This window comes from Podarcis pityusensis (assembly GCF_964106645.2).
Source record: "Podarcis pityusensis genome assembly, chromosome: 2".
Classification (NCBI taxonomy): domain Eukaryota; kingdom Metazoa; phylum Chordata; class Lepidosauria; order Squamata; family Lacertidae; genus Podarcis; species Podarcis pityusensis.
The window spans coordinates 103945134-103971273 of NC_138029.1; the positions used below are offsets into that span (position 1 = coordinate 103945134).

Below are 26140 nucleotides of genomic sequence, written 5' to 3' on the forward strand. Positions count from 1 at the left end.
AAGCTACAGACCAGGGAAGAAAGGCTTCAGGCTTGTTTTTACCCGAAGCCTGAGATTTCCCAACAGAAGCAAGGTGCAAAAATAAAAATAAATGCTTAGAATTAAAGAATTCTGAACCAATGTTTTGTACCATAAGTGAAGAGACCTCACAGGCCTCTCACACACACAAATAATCACTCCTATTCTACCTTCCCTGTTGGAATACACTAACGTTGTTAACACTGCTTTCTAACAGCTTTGCTCTCCATTGGCTTCTCCACATCCCCTTCTTCCCCATGGAAAATAGCACTGGACTACATTGCAGGGACTATTGTAAAAGTCTCCCAACCATGCCCTCCCTTGGGGATAATGCCAAGGGACTGTATGTGCCTTTGAATGACAGAACAATGTTTAAAAATGTACTATGTAATAACATATATCATTTATACAAACTTCTGTCTTTGGATTTGCATTTTCTAGGTAAGGGGAAGGTACAGGCTGCTGTCCAATCACAGCTACAGTGATGGACATTTCAGTTGTATTATCTCCATAGGCTGCTGTCACTTCCACCCCATGAAAAGTGTGTGTGTGTGTATTGTTCATGCATTTATATGTGTGTGATGTGTGTGTGTCTCTGTGTGTGTGCATGTGAACAATAACCAGGAAGTATCTTCCACAAACAATGGAGTCATCAATCTCCATTTGTAATACGTCCACTGGAGAGGCAGTGTTGCATAGCAGTTATTGAGTGCTAGACCAAGACTTGGGGAATCGGGCTCCTTTTCCTAACTTGACCATGAAGCTCCCTGGCTGATCTTGGGCTAGTCAGTCTCTCCGCCTAACCAACCTCACAGGGTTGCTGTGAGAATAAAACGGAGGAAGGAGAACTATGTAAACCACCTTGAGCTCCTTGGGGAAAGGCGGGATATAAATGTAATAATAATAAAAAATGCTATTTATAATGATATCATGTTTACCACCAACAGAAAGGAGGGGAAATCACTCTTCAATACATTTTAGTGTATTTTTGGTCTCTGTGGAAGCTGCCCAGAGTGGCTGGGGAAACCCAGCCAGATGGGCAGGGTACAAATAATATATTATTAATTATTATTATTATCTGTATATATATAGTCCAGTAGCACCTTAGAGACCAACTAAGTTTGTTCTTGGTATAAGCTTTCGTGTGCATGCACACTTCTTCAGATACAATCAATCAATCAATCAATCAATCACGGTTCTAACTTGGGGACGGACCAAGGAGGCAGCAGGCAAAAAGGCGCGCAAGCTTTTGCGCACGCGCATTGCCGGAGCAGCAAGAAAGGGTCGACGGTCGTTTTTTGGTTTTTTCCCTGGTCCTCTTCTAGCGTGAGTGCGCCTGCGCTGCCCAAAAACGCGAGCCGCCGCTGCTCTCTTTGCCAGCCCTCGACTGACGTTTCCATGGCGCACGCGCAATAAGCTGCCAGAGAGTGAGCGTAAGTCTCCATTTTGTTTGCCGTCCTCTCTCTCTACTCTCTAGCCGCCCCCCTCCCATCCCTCGCGCCTTGTGGAGAACCGGGGCGGAGAGAGAAGGGGGTGGGCCCTATGTCGCGCCGCAGGAGCTCGCCCTCTGGGTCGGCGGGGATATTCGGGAGAGATGGGAGGGCTGATGGAGGGACAGCCGGCCATTGCAAGCGAGGGAGCAAGGAGCCAGGCAGCCCGCTCGCTTCCAATATAAGTACTGTATATGCACCAGCAGGGTTAACAAAACGGATGCTTTCCTCACCGCCCTTGCAGGGTTACTCGGATGTAAGCCTTGCTGGGTTCGGCGGCACTTGCCCCCCAAGTGCGATGGCAGCCTTAGTTTAGCATTTCGTTATTCCCTGGGAGGGGAGTGGTGCATAATGATCCTGAACTGGGATCTGTGAAAATCTGCACAAACAGCTTTATATTTTTCCACTCTGGATTAACTGACCAGCAATAAATAACGCCCCCCTCCAGTACTGAGCTACCCCTTTTTCCTTTGCAAAGGTTCCCTACCGCGGTTTGATCATTCTGTGTCTAAAGAATGGTTGTCTAAAATAATAATAATAATGGTAATAAAAATTATGAATGTGATCTCATGGCTATACTTGCCCCCCTCTTCCCGACCTGCCACTTTTAAAGTTTTGGGCTGCCTCCCCTTCCCTTGGGAGTATGGCTCTTCAAAAGCCTGCTCATTTTACTTATTCTACAGACTGCCCCAATTCTTCCCTGAAACAACAACAGCACCTCCTGTTTTTTAGTTTCCTGGTTTAAAACACACATGGTTGCACCTTCCGGGTTTTTGCTTAATTAGAGATCACCAGGTTCTGGTCATGTGGGTGTTTAGTACAGTAGTGTGATTTGCAAATACAGTACAGTATATAGTTAATCTATATGTATATGTTAAGTATAGTTAATCTATATGAAGGAAGTCCATGCCTCACCTGCTTGCAGGTAGCTGCTAGGTCTCTAATCAGATGACTGCAGGTGCACTCAGCTGCTCATAAAAACATGATTTGATTCCGAATCCTCACGTCTTTAGATTGCACTTGCTTTGGAAATGGATTTTGATGCAACAATACTGAACGTAAAATATATAGAAAAACTAAGTCCCCAAATTTAGTACTTGCTACCAAAAGGAAACCAGCCTCTTAGATAAATTAATTTGCTTCCCACCTTTTGGCGATGAAGGGCAACTGTGATCCACACCTAATTTTTTTTTTTTTGAGGTGTGCATAGAACGGACAAAAATGCATTTCAGGGAGTGAGGTGAGTTGTGTCCCACATGGTGGATTTCTGAAACAGAAATAATGGCATACATTACTTTAACTCTCCCATCCTGAATATATTTTCTTGTCAGTAATCCCTATTGACTTTCAAGTAATCATGCTTCAGATATTTTGAATTTCTAGTGTATGATAATGCTTATACTTTGTATATGAAATGTGCCTTTCCTTCTAAGTAATGAGAAGGGTCCAACAATGGGGGGTGAGGCAGAGTGAGCTACTTGTCTTGGAGGGCACTTGCCTCTCTCTGCTCCTCTGGTCCCAACTATTACTCCCTTGCCTTCAAAATTATTATTTTTTGGGGGGGGGTTTGCAATTGAGTTCAGAGCACATGTTCCTCAGCTTTCACAGCAGTTTTCCTGCCTCCCTTCAGCTATAAGGTCCCTGCTGTGACTGGCTGAGGGCCAGTGCCTGCGTGCTGTTCTCAGTTGCAAGGAATATTCCTTATATTGGCATGAGGGTGCGTTTGTCCCCTCCGGTGTTTGACATGAGGAGGGGAGGTGGAGGTTCATTGTGACCCATTGCTCGGAAGTTATTTTCATTCCCCATTCTTCCTTCCATTTGGGTCTCACATTATTAGTATAGAGACAGTTGCATTTTCTACCTTCCTATTTTTCTTATTTGTCACATCCTGCGCTGTTGTGCTCAGATCTGATTGTTCTATCTTTGTCACTTTCTTAGCTGTCATGCTGCAAATTAGACAAAGAGACAGATGCCCAGGAGTGGGCTTCGGCAAGGAGGGAAGACAGTGCATCAAAGATGCGTTGGCTTCTCCAAACCAAAATTGGCTTGGAATGGGAGGAGGAGGTAATTTTCATGGAGGGGGCAGAGGCAGCTTTTGTAGATATGTATTGATCCACACAGTGCAGATACCGGTTTTTTGAGAAATACTCAAGACTGTGGGTCATTCTTTCGTTGCATGCTTAAAAGGAGACAGTTTCCACGTATTCCTGTCCCCTGCTCCAGCAGCTTCTAGCTTCCATGTTGCTGGTGTGGGTCCCCCAATCCTCTGGATCAGATTTCCAGAGGGCACAAGGACTGTATGGGAAATAAGGAAGTGGCAAAAATTCCCATCCCCATTGCCACTTGCAGATACATTCCATGAGCTGACTTCTGCTCGTTAGAAATTAGGATCCAAGCCATTGTAATTTCCTTGAGTAGATCTGTTAGCACAGGCATAGGCAAACTCCGGCTCGCCAGATGTTTGGGACTACAATTCCCATCATCCCTAGCTAACAGGACCAGTGGTCAGGGATGATGGGAATTGTAGTCCCAAACATCTGGAGGGCTGGAGTTTGCCTGTGCCTGTGTTAGCAGGTGGGGTATAAATGTATAATGGGATACAGTATAGAAATAATATAAATGGAATCATATAACATAGTAGCTAATTATGTGTGTGTGTGCATACTTTTGTGTGGTTCTATATTGATTTATACCAAGTTCCCCATCTCTGTCTTAAGCAGTCAAACCACTATTATATGCTTTGGACTGTGTGTACACCTCCAAAGTTGAGTCACTTTGTTGTTGCTGCACAACGGTTGTGGAACTGTATAGTCTTCTTGGTAGTGTTAATTTGTAATTGGTCACAACATGAGGGGTTAAGTTGGAGCAGTGGTTCTTAGCCTTTAATCTACTGCCACCCACCAAAAATACATGACATCATCACTGAATCCCCTCTCTGCCCCCCCTGCCCCAAGTAAGCCTAAATAGATGGTCCTGTAATTCATCTTGGCCAATGGAATGCAGAGATGGCAGAGGTAAGGAAAAAGGAAATAATGAGGTGGTATTTTCTTGCACCCTGTACACAGAGGTGCAAACCAGTTGCTGGAAACGGCAGGATAGGAGAGTGTCAGGTCCTCCTTGCGGGTTTTCCACAGGCATTTAGTTGTCCGCTGTGAGAACAGGATGCTAGTCTAGATGAACTTTTGGCCTCTTCCATTCTTAAAAAAGAGCCAGTCTTTATTTGAGCTTGATTGGCATTTTTCTGATAACTTGTTTCTCCTTTTTCCATACTTAGTATCATTGTAAATTGATGGATTATTTTTGTTTGTTTTGGTCTTTAGCCCCTAGCAGGAAGGGAGCAATCTTGTTTAATTTCTCTTCACCATGCGGAACTAGGATATGAGATTTCATCCTAAAGGAGGTTTAATTCTCTTCTGCTAGCTGCCAGAAGCCATTTCAAGGGACTGCCTCAAATTCTTGATGTCTTCCATTTGTTCTCCCTTGAATGCTCCCCTCAAATTTATAGGTCACTACCTGGGGGAGCTTATGGCCTTAGTTAAGAATCACTGAGTTAGATCATTTTAAACCTTCCACTCAGATTCACTGACATTATGGCCTAGTTCACACATCATGGTAAGCCAAAATTTTGCAACTGCAAAAGTGTGCCGGCTCCCATAGAAGAGCACGTGCCTGCTTTGCTTTTTCCTGGGCTTTTCATCTCAGTGTGGGCTGGTAGCCAAGCCAAGGTTTGGCTTAGTGTGTGGTCTGAAGCCTGGATCATGTTTAAGATCTCTCCTTAACCAAGATCTGTAGCCGAGAACATACTCCAGAGCCACTGTGTTTGTGCTAAGCTATGGTTTATTGTAGTGTAATGTGCAAAAGTGGCCCAGATGTATATTCTAGAATAAGATGTTCAGATTATAACATTAAAAAATGTATAGAGTGTCTTTGCTACTTACTGTTTTATTTGTTTACATACACTTCTTAAATGAGAATTGCACAGGGACAAATAGCCAGAAATCTGGAGGGAATAAGTGCCAAAAACTGAATGACAATGCTGACACATTTTGGCAGGGCTAGGTCATATTTTGCAATAGTTTTCCCTTGTTCTGTGTACAGTGTCGATTCTCCTTCCTCGGTAAATTAACAGTATCATTAGGCAAATGTTACATATATATATAATTCTGACCTTGGTGTGACTTGTTTTAAATAACACATTAAATTACTAGATGTATGCAACACTCATTCTGGGGATACAGTTAGGATGTATTGCAATTAGTTACAAAGAGAGCAGTACAATTAATTTGAAACATAACATTCCGAAGCACGCATTTATAAAGTTCAGGTGGAAGAATAATTGCTAACAATATGTCCTACCTCCGGGCAGATCTCCTAGTAAGTCATTTTCAAATATTTGATGTTGGTGATTTAAATAAGACATTCTGAAATATGTGGTAGGATGTTGGTCACTTAAGTTTCAATTGAATCACTGAAATGTTTAATGGAAAAATTGCATTACGCATTTCACCTTTTTCCTCCCCCAGGGCAAGATGTCTGCAATGTCCAACAGATACTAGTTTCCTTGATTGCATAACCTGCTTTTCATATTCCTCTCCAGTGCATTTTAAGATATTCAGAGCACCTTTAAATCTTCTTTGAATGACAGCTGAATGGTACTCCTAATTTTAAAGTTACATTCTGTGCACTGTAAAGAGACAGAACATCTAAATTGCCTTTTTTCCTTAAAAAAAAAAACACTGAATGGGAGATACGGAGTGCTCATGAAAGCTAAATGTAATTAACTTGTCAGTTCGCCCCTTCAATGCATGTACATGCAGCAAAATAGACATAAGAGTGATCACTGCACATCAAAATCTGTTCAAGGTTTTGATGTTTTTCCTATACAAAAAACCCCTTCTGTATGGGAAATACTGTACATAAGTTTTAAGTGGCCCTTCAGTATGAAGTACTGAGTTGCAGTTGGTTTGACTTGGCCCCGTTTGACCAGTATATTTTCCCCCCAGCAGATAAGAAATGACAGTTGGCCAGGGGAATACCCTGTGGAATATTAGGATTTTTACTCCACATTAAACTTTGATATTGTGTTGAATGGAGATTCAAAAGTAATTAGATTTAATTAAATTACTTAATCAACTCTCTTAAAAAATGGGAATGGTAATTTTAATTCGTTTAAATCTTATGCAAGCCCTGAATGAATAGACAGCAGTTCTGGAGAACTGTAGACCATAGAAATGGTTACAAATTTCTAAATGAATCACTGGTTAAGGAGCAAACATCTGTCAAGTGCATCTAATTGAATGTAGACATTCAGAGACAAATGGGTTGTATTCTTGTGGCAGTGTGTAAGAATTAACATGCATAAATCTCAAGAGCTCTTATTTTCCAGAATTTGGAAAGTAATCTTGCCAGTTTCACTGACTTTATTGACACAGCTAATTATGTTGTCACATAGCTAGTGTTTCATTTATATTACTGTGGAAATGAAAAGTATGCTTTGAAAGCATTTTAGATAGTTACTGATTATATGTATTTGCACGTTTATGATAGCTTTCAACCCTGCCTCTCTTGATTTCATGTTTCTGCGTGGAGCTGCAGCTTAAGAGCACAGGGATTGCCCAAGAGTTTATCTAGCTGAGCATTCCCGTTTCCTAAGAGTTGGCCGCCATATGTCACAAGGAGAGTCACAAGCTGGGCTTGATATTGATGGCCATCCCTGTTGTTAGTACTTAACATCTGGTAATCAGAGGCTTGCTGTCTCTAAAACATAGTTAATGCGACTCTGGCTGCCCCAGCTAGCAGCTCCTAACAGATGTGTTCTCTGTGTTTCATCTGATTATTTTAAACAAGCATTTTAAACTAGTACCCACCACAACGTTCATGTGGCTATTCGTTCCATAGATTAATTGTGTGTTCTGAGAAATTCCTTGGTCTCAAATCCATTTACGCACAATTGTCAAGGGACGACAAGTTGTTCTAAATTGTTTTTAATGTTGTCACCCATCTTGGGTCCTTAGTAGTCAATAAGTCAATCAACAGGGTTTTTATATTTTGAAAGGAAATGAAAAATTTCTTTCTTAAATTGTCTCCTCCCACCCCAATTACACTTTTTTGGGGGGGGGGGTTGGTATTATTATTTTTTGCTATCCTGACACTTCTTCCGTATCTTGCAAGAAAGCTGGTTTTTATTTAAGCTGGTTCAGCTTTTCTTTATAAGGAAGATAATGTATCTACCTCACCATTTTCATTGATCTTTTGTCCGCCACATTTTTCTGGAGGTGAAGTGATCTGAACTGTGGATGCCTCAGAGACTGATCAAGCAACCTTCTGTTGCTTAATAATTACTATTATCCCCTTTCACTGCCACAGCACACTTCAGGCAAGTATGTTCATGACAGTGCATTGAAACTGAACACTTAAAATTGGGGGTCGCCATTAGGAAAATAACTTGAGGAAACAGATGTTTGGACTAAGGGGAAATTTACACCTTAAGTTGAAATTTATAGGTGCAGCTCCTGAGGATCTATCTAGGAAGTGAATTTTGAATTTTTGAACTGCTGTGGCAGTTAGAGCAATCACTCCTGAAGACTTTCTCTAATGGGCCACCAGTGCTTGATGGGCTGGGGGGGGGGGGTTATTCTCATATGAAATTTGTACAGCATCACTTCTATAGTTTTACTTCATTCTTCCAGGGAAAATATATTTTACCTCAAGACAAGTTCATCAGATATGGATGAAAACCCTTTTGTATTCCATTATATCTTCAACACTTCCCCTGTTGTGATCCATACATCATTTTTTTTTTTTTAACTCCCAGGGAGTTAGATACCAGGGCATTATTAGTTTATATTGATTGTTGAAGAAATGTATATCTGGCGATAATGATTTACCATTCAGTTGTTAAGTAATTCCTCTGTGTATCCAATCCTCAACTGGTCTACTGTTATCCTTCCCCCACATTTTTTTCTTATATGGTATACACAACTGATCAGTTATTAAATTTATAACCTGCCATAATTCAAAACATTTAAAGGTATCTAAAAACATGTAAATTTAATAACAAATGGGAATCCTTTAGGTCTTTTCTGTGATGTAGTTCACACCTCATGCCCAGGACTGTCCCACCCATGTGGCTCAGTGAGGTGCTGTAGATATGGAGGCCCCAGGAGTACACCACTCCTTGCCTCCTGTGTTTGTTGCCCGCTGCCGCCTCAACCATGCTGCTGCCCCCCTGTTCTTCTCCAGCCTCTTTTTTTCCTCCCCCACCACCTTCAGTGCTTCCCTGGGCCGCCTCTAGTCACCTCAGGCAGTGACGGTGGGAGCAGAGGACACCCCCCTGGCATTTTCTGTTTCACTTCATGTGGCAAAATGTCCTGGGCCGGCCTTGTTCATACCATGTATCCAACTAAGTTCTACTTAGAGTAGCTGCATTGAAATTGGTGAATCTAAGTTAGGCATGCCTAATAGCGTCAGTAGGTCTACTCTGAATTATTCTTTCAGTGATGATAAATGGGGCTTTTGGGTCTGTGTTTTTACTACAGTATTGTTTTTGATATTGAAGAAAGTAATGTGTCATGTCTGAAGTCCAAGAGCTTTCTTAAGTTGCTCAAAAAGATGGACACCCGGAACAAACGATGAAAGCGGCAAGGAGTGGAATAAAAGAGGCGAGGTAAAGGCACAAATGCAAGTACTATGAATGCAGTAAGACAAACTTCAGCTTCCTTACAAATGAGAATTAATGGGATTGAGCCAACTGCTGCGTGGAAAAATTGTTTGGAGAGTGGTTTTCAGTAGGAGAGGGGCAATATTGCATCTCAGATGCTCTGAGAAGGAGTTTGGAATTTGTAACAGAATATATGGGGGGAGCCTTTAATGAGAACAGGAGACATTTTGGTAGCTGAAGGTGGTGAAGATGGAGGTGCCAAATCACCACGAAGGAGGAAAGGTCTTGGGGAAAAGGGCAAAGAAATAGGATAGGACAAGGCTGCGGAGGCAAGCTGGTGTTTGATTGGGAAAGACTGGGACAAAAGCAATGTAAGGAATTGAAGGATTGTGTCCCTTGCTGTGTGCAAGAAGAGGTGAATGATTATGACAGCAGAGTTCTGTATAATGTTGAGAAAGTGGAACAGGATATACCAGAAGGAAGCCTCAAGTATAATTCCGAATGTCTTACAGATAACTTGTTAATGAAAGCAAGAACTCTTTCTTATGCTTGTTGAATTCTCACTACACTAATCTGTATTAAGTTCTCTTCTAGATCTATTTATTGTGTTATCTGAAATCCTGGCTATGCTTTTATCATTCAGAGGTCCAGTTTATTTATAGTATTGCATATGTCTGGCAGCAATGTGTCATTTGCATACGATGCTATTTTTACCATTTTTTACCCTGCTCTTGTACTTTATATTCCTAGCTTCATTGTGAATCAATGCTGCTAACATTTCATTATACAGAATTAGAAACACTGGAACATCTTTCCTGGATATCTCTGCCTTACAAAACTTCATGAGATAATAATAATCTGTTAGCAGTTGACTCTCAACCGCAGACTTTTCTGTTTCACTCAGGTATTCCACTGTGGCCTCCAGAGAGCTATCTTCAAAGGCAGGAGCTATTTGCACTGAGTATACACACACACTCACATGTGGTTTTGGATATTACTGAAGCTAGGTGGAGTATTCTCTGGAGGTTGTTCACACTGACTTTGACTGCTCTGTTAACCCATGGAACAGCAAGTTGGTAAGGGAATCGATATAGATGCCTCCAGGTCTGTTCTCCTTCCTCTTCCTTCTGCACATTCCCTTGTGGTTTATGAAGGACCTAAGGTGGATGAAGCATGAAAAATGGGGGAAACAGCTGGAAAATGGCTTGTTGAATTTGGGTTGTTTCTGCTTTAAGAATGAGCCAGTTATGAGTTTGCAACTTGCTTGAATTAGTTGTGATCTGCATTTGTTCTCATGTGCAATCCTAGGCTTAACATAGGGGGAGAAGTTGTCAATCTATTGCCACTTTCTGCCATCATTCTACAAATATCCCCTATAAGTGCAGTCTATTATAGAAAAAGCTGCAGAGACCGTCAGTAATAAATCTGGATAAATATTTTCACAGTTTCTTTTAAAGCACATTATGAGGCACTTTTCATACAAAAGCATCACTTTTTTTTAGTCGCCCATTTGTATCAATTTATATAAAAGTGGTGCCGATTCTGGTGTGTCATCACAAAAGGATACAAATATCTTGTTCTCTCAGCGAAAGTTGATCTGCACTTTGTATCATTCATTACCTTGTTTTTACTGTTGTAAAATATGCATGACGATATCTGGAGGATATTTACTCGGAAGTAAGACCCACTGCCTAGTAAGTGTATGTATGCATGGTTGCAGCCCTAGGCAAATTAAGAAGTGGTGATGAGATGCAATGATCACTTCTCACAATGTTTATCTTGGGAAGCGCTGAGGAAATCTGCCTTACCTTGCAAACCTGAGCAACCTCCATTCACCTTCTGGAAATCATAAATACGCTATGCAAGCTACAAAGCCCTGAAAACGGATTACAGCATTTGCAGAACCAGCTTAGTTTTAGTGAATGTGGTTTAATATGTCTGCGTTAAATACAAATATTCTCTGTGTTGTAGAAGAGGCTTGTGGATATCCACTTGTCTGGTTGCCTGTGGGAAGTAAGAAGTGGTGTGTGTGTGTGTGTGGAGGAAGGGGGTGCGGTGGGGGTGGGCTGCCCCGGGTGTCACCACTGAGGGGGGTGACAAAATGCCAGGCGGCACTCACCGCAGGGCCTGCAGTGCACCCAAGCCACATGTCTTTCCTGGGAGAGACACGGTGGCTTGGGCACGCACAGGCTCCATGCTGCCCAAACGGTCTGCCCTCTGCCTCACCCCCAGCTGTAGGGCAGCTGAGTGGGAGGAGGCAGGCAGACTCCGGAGGCTCCATGGTGCGCCCTGCCCTTGCCCCACCCCTATGGGTGGCTCACCCTGCCCTCGCCCCAGGGCATGCTCCCCAGGCGCCTGAGCGGCTTCCTCCGCCGCTATGTGTTTAAAAACACAAAGAGGTAGGTACGTTGGCCCATGAGAAAAAAAGTCCACAACACATACTAGGGCAGTACAGTGGTACCTTGGGTTAAGTACTTAATTCGTTCCAGAGGTCCGTACTTAGCCTGAAACTGTTCTTAACCTGAAGAAACACTTTAGCTAATGGGGCCTCCTGCTGCTGCCGCGCCCCCGGAGCACGATTTCAGTTCTCATCCTGAAGCAAAGTTCTTAACCTGAAGCACTATTTCTGGGTTACCTGAAGTGTATGTAACCTGAAGCGTATGTAACCCGAGGTACCACTGTACCTTTATTAGGCCAACCCAAATGTTACAAAGTAGTATGCAGCGTTTGGTATTCTCTGTAACTTTTTGTCAGGAAGATTGTAAATAGCAAGGGGGTGGAGATGGGAAGAAAAGTTGGATGTTGAAGCCCTGGAGTCTGTGCTTAGTAACATCAGCTGCAATGTGGGATGGGGTACCAGACAGTCGCACGAGGCTGTTACGTACTATTATAGAACGTACATCCAGGCGTCCTTTGTGAACTGTTCCATTGTTTAATGTGTGTCAGCTTCCACTTACAGCAGAGCTTCACATTAGTTCTAGAATGATTTCCATTCCAAAGAGCTGCAGGCAAATCCGAGGAACTATATACCTTTGCAAATGGAACCTGCTTTGCTGTAGTGCGAAATCAAACTTCTTGGTCAGCCTGAACCTAGGCACGTTCACTTGAAACGCTGAAGTTTGAACTAAAAGTTCAGTGGGCCTTAAGAATAAAAGTGTGTGTCGGAATGTGTTCACGTTACCACCTTAGAGCACAGTGAAGGGTTGTTGGTTTTTGGTGCATTTCACAGCTCCTTCCCCTCTAGCTGTTCACATCAACACAACTTCATTAGTGTTGGGTTCGTTTCTGTTTGTGTACACACCGGTGGGTGTTCACGGGGCAGGAATGTCTTCACCTTCTGTAAAGGGGTTCAGGCCTCGGCCGGAGACAAACTGGAAATGGCTTAAGGACACCCGATCGATATGAAGCTGGTTTGAGAAACAATTCATCATAACAAAATACAGGATCCATTTACATTTTAGACAACGTTGTTTAAGCACAGATTAAAAACCCAGCCCATGGTAAACAGAAGTGTGAATAGAGCGGAGGACTGCAGCTTTTGTTAATGCTGGCTAAAATCCGATATACAGTTACCTGGTTGTAAGCGCTACTGAACACAAGCTTCTGAATGGATAGGATTGTGCTGTTAATTGCTTCATGGTCTGTTTAGCTTTCAGAGTTCACTAAGAAAGCTCTTACCTGGAATTACTGACATATCTTGCTAGAAGGTCCGCAGCCGATAGGATTGGGGCGTTGGCAGGGTAGGGGATGACCTGGGTCATCTATTGCAACCTTTCTCTTCAAGCAGGATTACCCTGCCGCTTTGCAAGTGATAACCTTGTATATACATGAAAGGATTTGCTGTTTTATGTTGCTGTAAACTCGTGTTCCATTTGTCATCTGCTGTCTTCCAAATCCTCTTCTGCATATTCATTACATAGTCTGGGTTTGTTTGGGGGGTTTTTTGTATTCTGCCAGGCACTTGGGAATTTTTCTGCTAAATACTGTAGATAATACCATACAGTAAGATAAATAAAATGGGTTGCTTCCAGTATTTAGTCATTTTTAAGGAAAGCTTAAGTTTCCCAATCAGCCTTCTCGGTAGCCTCATATTTCTTTTTCGCAGCTGAAATACCATCTTGGCTATGAGTCCTGGAAGACTTTTCCACCTGGCCTAGGTGGGCAGAGCCCTGACTGACTGCAGCTACAAAAGCCGAGGCTACTGAACAGGCTCTTGGGATGGTGCATTGTTTAGGAGTTTTCGTTGGGACAGGGGTTGTTGCTCTTGTTTTTTTGTATCTGTTTTAGATCTTGTTGTGATTTATGTGGAAACTGTTTGGTTGTGTATTTTTTAATGTTTTATTTATTTATAACTACTTTCGTTATGTTGTAGTTACGTATTTTTTATGTTGTAAGCTGCCTTGAGGATGGTTTGAACTGTGGAAAGGGGACATACATATAAAATTATGTATGTATGCATGCATGCATGTATGTATGTATGTAGAGCCACCATGTAGGAAGTGGCCAATTGTGCAAGAGATGGGTGGGTTATCCTTTGGTCAACTCAGTATTTTGTGGGAAAGATTCAGTTGCATACCAGAAATTGAGGTTTGCGCAATTAAAATGGATTAAAGTAGTCTGTTGCTCTGGCACAACACTTCCACCTTAAAAACAAACAAACCCAAAACTTTTTGTAGTTAGGGAAGTGACAGGGAAATACACAAAAAATGAGGAATAAACCATTGATTATCATGAAAACATATAGCCATGCAAACAAATCAAGATGAAATCAGAATGGAAGCTCATTGTCATATAGGTAAAGGGTAAAGGGACCCCTGACCATTAGGTCCAGTCATGGCCGACTCTGGGGTTGCGTCGCTTATCTCGCTTTACTGGCTGAGGGAGCCAGCGTACAGCTTCCGGGTCATGTGGCCAGCATGACTAAGCCACTTCTGGTGAACCAGAGCAATGCACGGAAACGCTGTTTACCTTCCCGCCAGAGCGGTACCTATTTATCTACTTGCACTTTGTGCTTTTGAACTGCTAGGTGGGCAGGAGCTGGGACCGAGCAACGGGAGCTCACCCCATCACGGGGATTTGAACTGCCGACCTTCTGATCGGCAAGCCCAAGTCTGTGGTTTAGACCACAGTGCCACCCGTTGTCAACACCCGCTACCCATTGTCATATAACCACCCCGCAAATAGGACTACCTGTAAGTGTTCAGTATAGATGAGACATTGTGTAACCTCACATAAGCTTTGTGCATGGAAATAATGTTGAATGTGCAATAAACAGGCCATCTGGAGGAGTCTCATTTAGTTAGATCAGGTTTATAAAAATTGAAATCACACTTTGGACCTTAGGAATTGTATTCAGTGCTGTACGAGTGCTTTGTGTTCTTTGGAAGAGCAATGGGGTATATGTGAAACTGAGTTTGTGCAGTGGTGGTTCTGTTGTATGGGACTTCAGTGATCATGCAGACATGCGAGTCTTCTCTTATTTCCCATAATCATTTCTGCTGTCTTCATTTGCGACCATGAAGTGTTGAAAAAATGTACCAAAAGCAACAAGCTCCTGAAATATGGCTAATGATCTTTGGCTACTGAGACGCTCCAATTCCTGGGTTAAAGAGCTGATTTTTGCATGGTTAGGGATTAGTCTCAGAAAAGCTTGTTTACAAACCATGTTAGACTGAAACAGAAGTGGTTCCAGGGTCAAAACCTTGTAGCAGACCTTCAAAGCAGGCCCATGAAGATCAGGCTCTTGAGTTGGTACAGGAAATTCATGGGTGAGTTATACTTGGGATACGCAATAAACTGTCATTAAAGTGTGCATTACAGTGGTACCTCTGGTTACGTACTTAATTTGTTCCGGAGGACCATTCTTAACCTGAAACTGTTCTTAACCTGAAGCACCACTTTAGCTAATGGGGCCTCCTGCTGCCGCCGGAGCACAATTTCTGTTCTCATCCTGAAGCAAAGTTCTTAACCTGAGGTATTATTTCTGGGTTAGCGGAGTCTGTCACCTGAAGCGTATGTAACCCGAGGTACCACTGTACTTGCCCCAATTCCCTTCACCAATACTATTTCTGACCCTCAGTCACCTGTTCCCTCTGGTTCTTAGTGTGCTGCCACTGTAGCTTTCAAGTCTCCACCAGAGCTTTCCAAACTGTGTCATGATGAATGCTCCCCATGCTCTTCCAGGGGCTGTAAAGGGGTTAGTTTAACCTCAGGTTTGCTAGTAAAACCGAATTACTGTGTTGCGAAAGGATGCATGTCTAAAAGTGTGTCACCAACATGAAAAGTTTGGAAAGCTCTGACCTAGGCCTTTTCCCCACATTCCACTGCTTGCCCTCCCAAAATAGCTTTGAAAGAAAGCAGCAGCCCATGCTGTCAACCTAGCCACCCCTGAAATCCAAGTCTGCCTTCTGCCTGATCAAAGGCCGCCACCACCTACTCTATGCCCTTCCCCTTTGGCTACAAATGCTGGCAGGTTGCAAATTCCATTCTCTCTACACACCTTGAACACCCTCATTGCTAATTTAAATGTCATGGGACGGGAGCGAGGGGCAAGGAAAACGTAAATGCATGTGATGCTTCAGCCTCACTGTCCCAAGTAAGGGTGTCAGGTTCTGGCTTGGATGATGATTTAGTAATAATAATAATAATAATAATAATAATAATAATAATTGAATTAATTATTAAATTTGTGTAGAGAGGTGTAGTGGGCTGCACTAGGGACTCCAAAGGAACTCCAGGCATAATTGTTTGACCATCCTGTTTCATAACATCAGCACTAAACTATCACCAAATTCTGGCAGAGGTGTTGGTGTGTGGGGCACCAGATTTGTGGGTTCATAGTTCATGGAGCTACATGCCTTTGGAAAATGTGGTGATGGAGGTAATACAGACCTACAGCACTGGCTGCTCTTTTTCTTATGCCCACACCATTTCCTCGCTCGGTCTCAAGAATTTGCATCGCTTTTGGAAAGCAAATGAAAAACTGCAGCATCAAAGCCGATATGTGGGTCACAAGCATCATAAGAGAGCAGAGCACTTTGAGAAGTAACAGACTAGAGGACATTTCTTTGGCTTTCTTCTAACCTAGCTTACACTCCCGAAGACATTTCTCATTGAAATGCTTGACTTTCTTCTCCTACCCCCTAACTTTACCCCCCCTCCAGGTGAACGTGCTCTGCCGTTTCTCTGTTATCAGGGTTATGTGCAAACTTTGCTCCCAGCGCTGTGACTAAGTAGATCATGATCATCTTAATGTTCGTATCTGGCTCTGCACACATATATTTTGCAAAGTAATGTTGGCATTGCAGCACCGTTAGCAGCCTCCCTGTAAAAATTAATGATGCATTGTCATGCATGGCTAGACCAAACAGTCAGTATTGATTCTTGTTTGCAGGTTGTCAGGTGATTTTATGAAGAGGTTTTAATAGCTGCACATTGCTTATGCTGTTTTAAAGCAATTACCAATTAACAGGCCGAATGGCCAGTACCATTGGAAAGGATTCTGTTTTGAAATATATTTGTATCGGACCAAGATAAAGAAGTCAAATGAAAACATGGGCCACTGAGTTTGGGTTTATTTAAAGGGAACGCCACTTTTGTAGCAGTACAGTTGTACCTTGGTTGTCGAATGCCCGGGAACTTGTACATTTTGGCTACCGAACGCTGCAAACCCGGAAGTGATTGTTCTGGTTTGCAAACATTCTTTTGGAAGCCAAATGTCCCGACGGAGCTTCCGCAGCTTCTGATTGGCTGCAGGAGCTTCCTGCGGCCAATCAGAAGCTGCGCTTTGGTTTTTGAACGTTTTGGAAGTCAAATGGACTTCTGGAATGGATTCCATTCCATTCCATTCCATTCCATTCCATTCCATTCCATTCCATTCAACTTTCAAGGTACAACTGTATCTAAAAAGAAGCTTCCTCGCTAGTGATGCTTTCATTTTGTTTATAGCTTGGAGGAAGAGGAAAAGGGGGCTATTAGAGGGCTGGGGGCTGTGATGTTTCTTCAGGCTTTTGAAACAACAACCTCAGTAAACAAAGTACCAGGGGGAGCAGGTGAGGACATGCAGAGAGATGCTGAACTGATTCGAGGAGTTGGGCTTCATCTTATGGCCCATTCAGAACACAAGGATAAGTTGGATGGGAGGGAAACTGGAGGAAAGTGGCCCTGAGCAACTTCCTGTGCCTAACCAGGAACAATTTATGCTTTGACAACTGCAGGACTAAGGAGTAGAAAGGTCGTCTCTGTGTTTATGAAACAGCTCGGAACGGTTATGTGCCTTCCGGATCAGAGGCAGAAATCTGGCTTTGTGTTCAATTGGTGGATAAAAAGCAAAACAAAAAGTTATCCCCGACCACTTGTTTATATATGGGATGGAAATATTTTTGGGTGGGATTCACCTAATGAGCTGAAAGGCCTGCACAAGGACTTATGCTTGCACAAATGGGCTTTCCTCCCCTTGTCCCGAATTGGCTCTTGGGAATTGGGAGAGCTCCTGGAGCAGCACATGGTGGGAGGAGGATGCGGGGAGGGAATCGTTCCATCAGGCCAGATGAAATCTTAAGGTAAATATCCAAAGGTGTGTATTCCTTCCTAGTATCCTGGATTCACTTACTTGATTCTTATCTTTGCTTCGTTATCTAACTCATCAAAATCAATAGCTTTGTCACTTGTCTAGCTAAACAGTTGTAAGCCAGCGAAGAACCGGCTTTCTTTATTGTTCGTTACCTCTAAAATATTTTTAATGATTCTTAGCTAATTAATAATGAATAATTTTACATCTTTAAACAAACACTACTAACATGTTAGGATGTATATTATTAATCAAATCATTAATCAAATCAAATCAAACCCCTAGAACCACTGATAATTTAAAGTTAGGGACTTGGTAAAGCAAGAATATTACTCAGTTAGTAGTAGACAGTTGCTGAGAATTTAAGAGTACATCCCAAGACAGAGGGCTTGCTTTATTTGTAATGGGAAACTATGGTTTGATCAAGTTTGTTCTTGTTTCCTGTATTTTGACATGCAGTAAGCCCACAATTTATGTAGTGGTTACATTCAAAAGGATCATGCCTAAAGCCATATAACTATAGACTTGGTAAGGACCATGAGGGTCATCTAGTCCAACCCCTAACTATGCAGAAATCTAAACTAAAACAAACATGACAGATGGCCATCCAACCTCTGCTTATAAGCCTCCAAGGAAGGAGAGTCCACCACCTTCCAATAGAGCCCATTCCACTGTTGAACAGCTCTTCGCATCAAAAGGTTCTTCCTATCATATCTCTTCTCTTTTCCAGGCTAAACATATCCAGTTCCCTCAACTGTTCCTCATAAAGTTGTTTTCCAGATTCTTGATCATCTTGTTTGCCCACCTCTCCACACATTCCAGCTTGTCAATATCCTTCTTAAATTGTGCCACCCGTAACTGGACACAGTACTCCAGGTGGGGTCTGACCAAGGCAGAATAGAGTGGGACTGTTACCTCCCTTGATCTGAACACTACTGTTGATGCAGTCTAGAACAGCATTAGCTTATTTTCTACTTCTGCATCACACTGTGGATTCATTTAAGCTTGTGGTCTACTAAGACGCCCTTACTCCTTTTCACATGTACTACTGGCAAACCAGATGTCCCCCATCTTATACTTGTGCAGCTGGTTGTTTCTGCCTAAGTGTAGAAAACTTACATTTCCCCTTATTGAAATTCATTTTGTTTGTTTTGCCAATGAGTTTTTCAGTGAGTTAAGGTCGTCTTGAATCCCAATTCTGTCTTCAGCAGCATTAGCAACCTCTCCCAGTTTGGTGTCATCTGCAACTTTGATGAACAGCCCCACAATTCCTTAGTCCAATTTGTTTATAAATACATTCAACAACAACAGGCCCAGGCAGAACCCCGCAGCACACACCTTGTCACCTTTTTTCAGATGATGAGGAACCAGTAGTGAGCACATTTTAGGCTCAGTAAGTCCACCAGCTACAAATCCACCTAACAGTTACCTTATCCAGCCTACATTTTACCATCTTCCCTGCAAGAATATCGTGGGGGACTTTGTCCAAAGCCTTACTGAAATCGAGATACACTTCTACAGAATGAGATTCTTCTGGCATGCCTTGTTTTTGAGAAACCCATAATGGGTCTTAGTAATCACAGCATCCTGTCTTAAGTGCTCACAGAATGACCGTTTAATTATCTATTCTAGAACTTCTCCTGATACTGACGTCAAGCTGACCAGTCGGTACATACGGGAACTTCTTGGAGACTTGTGAGATTGACCACATGGTATAAAAAAGTCTGGCAATTAGTGCTGATAGAAAAAGTAACTTATAAACTAAAAATAGCATGGGGAATGAAGCCAAAAGACACATTTCTGATGGGTTGGCATACCTTATTCCAGGCATCCCCAAACTCGTCCCTCCAGATGTTTTGGGACTACAACTCCCATCACCCCTAGCTAACAGGACCAGTGGTCAGGGATGATGGGAATTGTCCCAAAACATCTGGAGGGCTGAGGTTGAGGATGCCTACCTTATCCTGTACAGTGCAGAGGTGCCAACTTGAATAATATATGTCGGGGGGGGGGGTAGGTAAGCTCCGGCCCTCAACATTGATCACATGACCAGGTGCGCACACACTATTTGAATGGCAATGCCCACCAACTTGGAGGGGGGCACCCCACTCAAATATTTTATGGGGGGGGGAGCTGAAGGAACCTTGTCCCCTAGGAGTTGGATCCTGTGGTGCAGTGCAAAATAGAAAATTGGGGGACCTACACTACGTTATAAAAATATTGGTTGCTGTGTTAGCCTGTGGCAACTGCAACTGCCACACAACCAGAATATGACAATTTAAGGGATGCAAATTCTGATGTTATCTGACTTTACATCTTTGGAAAGGGTGGGTGCATTTTGTTCTAATACAGTGGACGCTCGGGTTGCGAACGTGATCTGTGCGGGCTGCACGTACGCAACCCGCAGCAGCGCTTCTGCTCACACGTGGGTTGCGATTCGGTGCTTCTTCGCATGCGCAAAGCGCAATTTAGTGCTTCTGAGCATGCGCGACCACCAAAACCCGGAAATAACCCGTTCTGGTACTTCTGGATTTCAGTGGTCTGCAACCCGAAAAAATGCAACCTGAAGCATCTGTAACCCGAGGTATGACTGTACTGTTTTTTGTTTGTAATATAGGAAAATGTTCAGCAACAGTTGTAATGAGCAATGCACCTTGATAATGGATGTTCCCTCAGCTCCGAAGCTTGTTTTTCAGAGGCTTCATAATACTGTGCTGTATTACGATAATAATAATAAAAATGTTAAGAGTCCTGGGTCCAGGCTTTCGCAAAATGATTCCAATTGTGTCCTAAAAATACGTGATTTTAACTCCTGTTAACATCTTTAAGAGCTACTGATGGGATGCCAGGTGTAGCTGTTTCCTTTGTGCCCAAGACTCTTATGGATAACCCCATTTCTGTTTTCGTTGGCACTGCCTTGGAGGCGAGTAGGAATGAAAGAAGGAGGCTCGGTATTTAAAGTTCAAATATAGGGCAGGTGCAGGTATAGCTCTGAAAATAAAGGCTTTCATCCAACTTCGTGTTACTTGGTAATAGGTTGAACATTTCATAAAATGGCTTATTTCGCTTGCTCCACAATTTAAAGTGGGCCAAAAACTACTGCCATTCTCTTAAAAAAAATAAAAAAAATTACAAGCTGGTGAAAATTGCTGGAATGAAGAAACGTACAATATATAAAAATTGAATTTTGTGAGAAGGAGACAGCTACAACTTTTTTTTTTAATGTGGTTTAAATGATTACTTTTACACTTCTCTCAGGGCTCCTCTGGAGGTGTTGGCAGTTCTCTGTTGCCAACATCCTTTGTGTCACGGAGGCAAATAAGTTACAGTCTTACCATCACATAATCTGGAGCTAATTTGAGCTCATGTCCTCTGATGAGAAAGCACAAGCAATTTAGGGCAATAATAGCTTCCCCCAAACATAGCTTCACCTGTGCACTAATAACTCATACCTGATCTCTGTTCCAGTTGCATTTCTTGCTCCTGCATCTGGTTCAGGATACTCAATGCTTTAAGAACGACCTTGTTCAGTAATTGAATTCGAACAAGATAGGCCAGGAGGCCACTTTTCAAGTACACTCTCTCACCTTTCTTTGGAAAGCCTTGGATAATGAAGGCAGATGTTCTGAACTCCGAATTGCCATAGTAACAAAAGGAAAAGTGTGCGCGCCAGAGAGAGAGACAGAGGGAAGCTTGTTGCTTCTCATCATTTGCGCTTTTCATCTTGCTGGTGGATCTCTTTACTAATACTAATAACTGATAATGAAGGCTTTTTCTGTGGGCTTTTGTGTTTGTGCATTGGTGCAGCACTCTGAAATGCTGAATAATGGAAACATGAATCGGCTTGGCTCTAGGAATTCAGTGCTCAAAAGCCACTGCTAATACTTTTCTTGAAATTGACATTGTTCTGCTTTCGACGAAACACTTGTGTGAGATTTCATTGTCATGTTTTGGTGGGAGGAAGAAAGGGTCTGCTGCCTTGGTCTGAAGCAAGACAGTATGCCTGAAGGAGCGTCTCCACTCCCATCATTCATCCTAGGCACTAAGGTCCAGCTCTTAGGGCCTTCTGGCGGTTCTCTCACTGCAAGGTTACAGGGAACCAGACAGAGGGCCTTCTCGGTAGTGGCACCTGTCCTGTGGAACGCCCTCCCGTCAGATGTCAAGGAAACAAACAACTTTCTTGACTTTTAGAAGATATCTGAAGGCAACCCTGTTTAGGGAAGTTTTTAATGTTTGATGTTTTATCATGTTTTTAATATTCTGTTGGGAGCCACCCAGAGTGGCTGGGGAAACCCAGCCAGATGGGTGGGGCACAAACAAACAAACAAACAAACAAACAAACAAAATTATAATAAACTGTGTGGTAGATCTTGGAGAAGGGAGGCTTACTGTACTCTTGGTCTTGTGGCTGGGTAGATTGTACCTACATCTTTCTGTGAATTATGCAAGGGGTTGTGCTACATCCATGTATTTTGTGATCATTGCTAATACCATATGGAAGACTTAACTATTTCTGCCCTGTATCGCTTTCACATGTGTTCATTCATAAGTCTATTCTGTACCATTTCTGAATCAATCTGTTGTTGTTGTTGTTTGATTAAAACAAAGTCCACATGGAAATAGGCAGTTAGATGCTTATTTTCTATAAACATATTTTCTCCCAAAATATTTATAACAGAGCACAACTAAAAAATATATATGTTTTGCTGCCATACCATGCTATATTATACTACATTGAAATGTTTAAATGTTTCTTTGATTTATCTTGAATCTTCCCACCACACTTGCCATTCTTTCCTGCCGCACCAGTGTGGCACACAACACACTTTGAGAACCACTGGCTTAAGCCTAAAGCCTGCTATGTTTGACCTGCGTTACCCTTTGTGATGTGGAAGTTGCTTGAGTGTAGCAGGTTTCTCCGCCGCAAATTAATTTGAGACACATTTACCCCAGGGTGACAACTTTTCAGTTCCATCTTTTCCCCCTCATGAATATGATGAAATGCTAAAGGGTAACTAACTGCCTTAAAATGAATTTGTACGTACAGTTAGCTGAGATTTGCGCAAGAAGAATATAAATTGTTGTTGTTGTCGTTGTTAAATTTATATGCTGCCCTTCATCCGTAGATCTCAGGGAGGTTCACAGCATAAAAATACAAAAATAAAAACACAATATACAGAATAAAATACAGAACAGGAACAAGAACAAAACAAACCAATAACCTCAATTGTTGTTGTACATTTGTACAAACCACTACCTTGGAGGGTCAGGGCTATGAGACCAACTATTGCAGGCATAGGCAAACTCGGCCCTCCAGATGTTTTGAGACTACAATTCCCATCATCCCCGACCACTGGTCCTGTTAGCTAGGGATGATGGGAGTTGTAGTCCCAAAACATCTGGAGGGCCGAGTTTGCCTATGCCTCAGCTAGTGAGATGCATTCCTAGGCGCCAAAAGGCACTTAGTTGTTAGCAGGCCAATTCAGTTGTGCTGATTGAATACTCATACAGTCATACCTCGGGTTGAATGTGCTTTGGGATGAGCTCGTTCGAGTTGCGCTCTGTGGCAACCCGGAAGTAACGGAGCGCGTTACTTCCGGGTTTCGCCGCTTGCGCATGTGCAGACGCTCAAAATGACGCCACGTGCATGCGTAGAAGCGCCGAAACGTGACCCGCGCAGACTCGCAGACACGGGTTACGTTTGCTTCTAGATGTGAATGGGGCTCCGGAACGGATCCTGTTCGCATCTAGAGGTACCACTGTATTTAGATTTGTAACTTCAATTTAAGAAGCCTGCTATCGTGGCAGAATTCTGTAAATGGATTAGGCAGCTGTGGTGCAACATCACTTTTTAACAAATGTGTTGGCCCATGTAATATTGGGTTTTCTAGTAGGCAAACAAACAACGACAGTCAACCTGGCAGCAAGGCAGCCGCGTCACACCCTTTGTGCAACTTGTTCCATAAGTGCCAAGGGAGTACATGACTCCTTGGGTAGCCGGCTTGAAATGATTTTGCTGAAGGATTATGGATTTCTCCCCTCCTTTTAGTTCCTCGTTATTTCCTACGATGTTTATGAATTTATACAAAGCTTGACAAAGGTCGACACAGAGGTTAACGCTATACAAATCTGATTAAAATTAGCTGCGCTGTTTTCAAAGGTCAGGTGCGCTCTGTGGATATTCTTAGAGATTATATTGTTTATTCTGCATATGTATACATCTTAAAACTCTACAAAGGTCATGTGGAGAGCTGGTTTGTAGAATTCAGAGAAAGGCAGTTTAATACCTTAATAACCTTTATTGAGCTGAAACAATAGTCAAAACTAGCTATCTGATTCAATGGTGGACTTTGATGGTAGAACGCTTAAGTTGAACCAGTTCTCTTTATTTGTGTGTGCCACGTTGTTAATTAAAGTGTGGCGGTGATAGAATTTTAGTTGCTTGCAGCATTGGAAAATTTACCAGTTTTTTTAAAGGTCTGACAATCAGCATTGGTTACCAGTTTTGAACTAGGTGGGGTGCAAGAGTCCTGCCTGTTTTTAAGTGCTGCTCAAAGCACAATGATACTTGTTGTTTGTGTGTACTTCAGTCTCCCTTCTGATGTAGCTTGTGTGACAGACAGATGAAGCAACCAATCAGGAGTGAGTGGCAAGCAAAAAAAAAAAGTGGAATGTGACTGTTTAACTAGCAGATAGCGCCAGGCTAAGGAAGCAGCTGGGCGGTTATGGGTTTGCTAGGCAGGACAAACCATGTCTTGAATTTCCTTAGGGAAAGCAATAGATTGCAGAAAGGAGCCAGAAGCATTTTACAGCCAGAATAAAACAGATAGCCATTCTAGGAGCAATTGGATTTATTAGAAACAGAGAGGAAAGTTATGAGCAAAGTTCTTAATTACATCTGTAAAAGGAATTGTGACTGAAACCAAGTTCTGTGCTTTTAGTAGCGAAACCTCTAAGCTTTATCCCTCAGAGAGTGCTTGTTAATAAAATTCCAGTTTTGTTTCCATTGTGCCTCATTCTTAATTTATTCCCAGTTCAAGAAACAAGTGGTCACAGTGATAACCTACATCACCCCCCCCCCCAAGACAACAACAAGAGTCCTTATTTCTAGACGCCAACATGCACATAGCACCTCTGAATTCATAGTTGTTTCTGACAGGGAGCGTCACAGCACCCCATATACTCAAAGGTATTCTGGTGAAAGTGAAGTAGGAGGGTGAGGTGCTTAGAAGCTTGCATTTTGATTTTCAGTCACCCCAGGACCACCCTTAATAATAATACAACACTACCAAAAATTGGAAGGGCTTTATGGGCACCAGCAGGTTCCATCTGAGGGTGCTATGGTGCCCATTGGCACCACGTTGAGGACTCCACTCTTGGATAACATGTTCAACTGTGAAAGGAACCAGATTCTTTATTTCCAAAGATGGCCCGAAGTGCTTATTTCAAAGGATTTGCAAAAGTTATGGTAATTACTTAGCTATGGTAACTTGCCCTGTATTGGTATATAACATATTAGTAAGTTAAAATAATTCATTTGGAAGATATCGGGATTAACTTGTGTGTGTGTGTGTGTGTGTGTGTGTGTGTGTGTGTGTATTACAAAGATTCCCTTAGAACTGTAATATTCATGCTCATTAAAATTCAGGAGGTCTAATAATAAAGCCACAAAAGGATACAAGTATGAGTCAGTGAAGCATGGCTAATTACAGCAGTTTTCAATCATGCAACCAACAATTGGCACGAAACTAGGTTTCTATTAAATACATACTTCTGGCGATATTTTGTGTGGAGGGAGAGGCTGCGATCGGAAAGGCTCTTAGCATTTTATTTTTTATTTTTTTGGCCATAAAAACAGTGAGTCTGTTACATAAGCATTGCATTCTGCATTGGCATTTTGTTATCATTCCTTTGCCCCCGTGATGCTGTTTGCATCGATTTTGGTTTTAAAAGCAAGGTACAGAAGTGAGTGAAGAGTCTTAAAAGACCAACGGTAATAGCTCTTCAGATGTATTCTGCAATGTTTCTGTTAGGTCTCCAAAGATGTTTCTGTTGTTAAGCCTAATGAGTGGATTACGTTTGTTTTTTTCTGCCCAAGATCAGAATTGACATAAATCTCCACCTCCCTCCGAGATTTGTCTGCGGGAAAGAGAACTTCCAGGAACAAAATTATGTACTTAGTGTAATCCTGGGGTAACTCGCTCCAAATGTTGTTGGAATCTCAGCTCTCATCAGTTTCAACCAGCATGGCCAATGGTCAGGGATGATAGAAGTTGCAGTCCACAATTTAGAGACAGCACCGTGCTGGCTAGTTCCGCTTGCTGTAAGCCTATGTACCGTATTTTTCGCTCTATAGGACGCACTTTTTCCCCTCCCAAAATTAAGGGGAAATGTGTGTGTGTC

General features: G+C 42.4%; 1 protein-coding gene across 4 annotated transcripts in view; it reads left to right on the plus strand.

Annotated features, from left to right (window-relative positions):
• Positions 1–1347: 1347 nt before the first annotated feature.
• The window catches only part of FHIT (fragile histidine triad diadenosine triphosphatase), a 1036588-nt gene continuing 1011795 nt past the window's right edge, over positions 1348–26140 (plus strand). For 2 of the 4 annotated variants that reach the window (XM_080995945.1, XM_080995947.1), the window contains exon 1: positions 1349–1451. The gene's annotated coding sequence lies outside the window, so the exon portion shown is untranslated. Of the gene's footprint in view, positions 1452–19431; positions 19450–26140 lie in introns of those variants that run through there. The other 2 variants (XM_080995948.1, XM_080995946.1) reach the window with 2 other exon arrangements.